Here is a 3,637-nt window from a genome sequence, read left to right as displayed (position 1 = left end):
AAAATAATAATAAATAAAAGCATATACATCAACTCAAATACGGTTATCTAATAAGCATGTGCCCTATTCTGTGTACTAAACTCCTGAAACATTGGTGTCTCTTTGTATATATGATGATAGTTTTCTCAAAATAAGTAAAATGCTCATGAAGTTACTCAGAGCAGTTCTAGAGATTGTTTATGTGTTCATATACTCATATATCGAGGCGGCAGAGGCTGAAAACACTGCAAGCTTCAGTAGGCCTGTGTGTAGTAAATGAAACCGCATGTCTGCACCATTAATTTCCATGAGGGGCGGACTGGGAGAAAAATGTCAGGCCGGGAAATCTCACACTCATATACACCCACAACAAATTCTGAAACCTGGACAACCATATTTTTTGTATGGACCTCACATAAAAAAGGTTTAAATCCTTAGGTTGGGGACATGCAAAATAATTAAAAGTTCTCTCACCTTCACTTCCATTTTTCTTTTCAGTCTCTTTATTTTGCCCTGATATCTATCTCTCTCATGACTTTAATACTCAAGATTTAACAAAACAATGTAATAATAATAATAATAATAATAATAATAATAGGCCTAATAATATTTATGTATGTATGTCTAATTGACAAAAAAACTTTCTTATCTCTTTTATTTGGCTAAGAAATAAAATACACTGCTGGACAATAACGAATCATTTGTCTTCTATAATATTTTTGATATATTTTACTAATGACAATTTTTGGTTATGATTGTATAATCAGTATAATAGTTTATATACTACAAACACGTTTTCCATTTTTATCACAGAATAAGGCAGAACATATATTTTATAGCTTCTGTACTGTAATTAATGCTATGTCAATTACCACTGTATCATTCATATAAAAGACTTGAAAAATAGGGTTGGGCTATGGTGGCAGAGAAGTGCAAAGCAAATCACAATTCTGAAAACAAAATAAATTACAAACACAAATGCAAGTCTTAAAAACAAAACAATTCAGAAAGCACAACAACAATTCAGAAAACATAAGTCAGAAAACACAATGACAAATTCGAAAACAAAACAAGTCAGAAAACACAACGATAAATCCGAAAACAAATTAACAACTCAGAAAACACAACGACAAATCAGACAAACCGGAAGAGGAAGGTATAGTTTGAGACAGCGCCATTGGTTTGGGATTACTCACCGCTGACTGGACGAGACATCTGTCAATCAATGTATACAGGAAGAACCAGCCGAAGAACAGCAGAGTCGTGGTAGAAAGTTCGGAGATGGTATTAAAGTAGCTCAGTTTAAATGTATTGTATGAATTGCCCTTACTATGGAATAAAAAATACGGAGTGTATATGTACATTTAGTTAAATGTGGCTGTAAAACATCAGCTCCAGTGGCGCAGATGGATAAGTGCTTGTTGTTGGCTTTTTGACGCGATCGACCCGGGTTTGATCCCGCCTTTTGCCGATCTTTTTTGTTCTCCCTTTTCAAATCTTAAAAGTTATAAAGTTTTCTGAATTGTTGTTGTGTTTTCTGAATTGTTATTTTGTTTTTTAGACTTGCATTTGCAATTTGTTATTTTGTTTTCAGAATTGTGATTTGTTTTGCACTTCTCTGCACCGTACATTCAGGTTATATATATTTTTACCAGTATGTGTGTTCCCTGGGAATGGAACCCACAGCCTTTTGCACTGCTGACGCAATGCTCTACCACTGAGCAACAGGAACACTAAAACAATTTTAAAACAGTGGATGAGTAATTCACTCCTTGATTTGCTTAATAAAAGCCTTCTTTGAGATCGTTTTGGCAGACATGTTTACTGTGTATTATTTTCAATGTGTTTATTGCTAAGTTTAGTGTGTCAAAATACAAGCGCAGCCTTAATTCGCATGCAGTGTATCTGGTTGCCATGACAACCTCAAGCGCTTCCTGCCGCTGCTCTATGTAATCAGAGTGTGAATTTGTAGATTTTCTAAAGCAAAACCAAAATGTGTTTAAAAGTGTGACTGACCAAATCGTCCGGCCCGGTCTCGGCTACTACTAATAAAACAGATCTCTGGGGGCCCCCAAACGTGCGTGGGCTCTTAGACTCGTCCTAACTTTACCCCCCTTAGCGGCGCCCCTGATTAGCCAAGTGGGTGACCATTCAGCATTGTGCAAACTCTGTAATACACAATAGAATTAGATATATCACAATATATAAAATATTCATATATATAACTACATTTAAAAAAAAGTCATGATTGTTTGAAAAACATTTTTAAATATTACAATTTTGAAATATACATTTTTAAATATTTCAATTTGCCATTTGCAATTTTTACCACATGATTCTGTAAACATTTGAGAATTAACAGTTGAAAAAAAAAGTTAACCTTATTGGAGATTTTTCTTTAATTAAAACACTGGTCTTTAAAACATACATATACAGTACATACATAACATATTTTTGTGTAGATGGTATATAACATTTCAGTGCCTAATTTCTTAGGCAAATTGTTGCATTCAGTTAAGTAGAACAAATACGAATTGTGAATTATATACATATAGATTTATTAAACATTTACACAGAAATGTAAATATAAATATGGCCCATTAAGCAAAAACACAGAGTGCAAAGTGAAATAATTATAGATCCTAAAATGCTGGAACAAGAATTTGTAGAATTGTGGGAATATTCATAAGGGGGGACCACCTGAATGGTCGTCTTTATCATGAATATTAATTTCCTCCCCCTACATCAGCGAAGGACCACCTACTTACCTGTTAATCATCCCCTGATCTTCCCTGCGTTCCATTCGGAAGGGCTCGTCCCTATGCCCTAATCCCTTCAAAGGGATTACCCTCCGGAGTGAGAGCTTCGAAGGGTTGAAGGGTTTAGGGGACCAAACAACTGTTTCTTGAAGTGCCCTTCTGCGTCATCATCACGTGCCCACACGGAGGTGCCGTCATCATGCAAAGAATCTGCGCAAAGGATCATGGGAGCCCGAAGTGTCCATCAGTTGTACCCTTCGAAATCCTTCATTCTGAATGGCCCTTTGAAGTGGCCAGTTTTGAGCACTTTGGTTTGGAACGACCCTTCAATATGGCGACCATGATTGTTTTCACTCCGAAGTGCCCTTCGGAGGGCGATATATCCCGTGTGGACGCACTGCTAAAGAAAGCTTATAAAGTTGGCAGATTACTTGTGGCTTTAAACAACAATAATCGTCCAATCGAAACATTTGGAAATGCACATTTATATGCACATGCACAAAAAATTAAAGTACATTTAGAAGAACAATTATCAACAGACAGTAACAGTGATGTGAATGATAAATGTGCTCATATATATAACAAAATCAGACCCTTCACTAGAAGCCTGAAAAACAAGTGATCATGGGAGATACATTTGAGACGCATGTAAACACATGACCACTGGTGATCGTTTCCCCCTATCAGAGACAGATCTTAATACCAAGGTTTAAATAGGGCCTATATAATATTATCCTCATACGAAACCCAACTCAATTCTCTGTAAAATTAAAGGTGTGCAATTGTAGCTGTAACACCTGAACCTAATAATTGCATATTACACGTTTCCATGACAACTGATTATCAGGAAACAACAGGTAAATGGCAGGTGCAGGCACTATAAAGGAACAGTTCAGTAA

This window comes from Sinocyclocheilus anshuiensis, unplaced genomic scaffold (assembly GCF_001515605.1).
Source record: "Sinocyclocheilus anshuiensis isolate Anshui unplaced genomic scaffold, SAMN03320099.WGS_v1.1 scaffold26, whole genome shotgun sequence".
Taxonomy (NCBI): Eukaryota; Metazoa; Chordata; class Actinopteri; order Cypriniformes; family Cyprinidae; genus Sinocyclocheilus; species Sinocyclocheilus anshuiensis.
Note: the sequence above shows the minus strand (reverse complement) of the source record.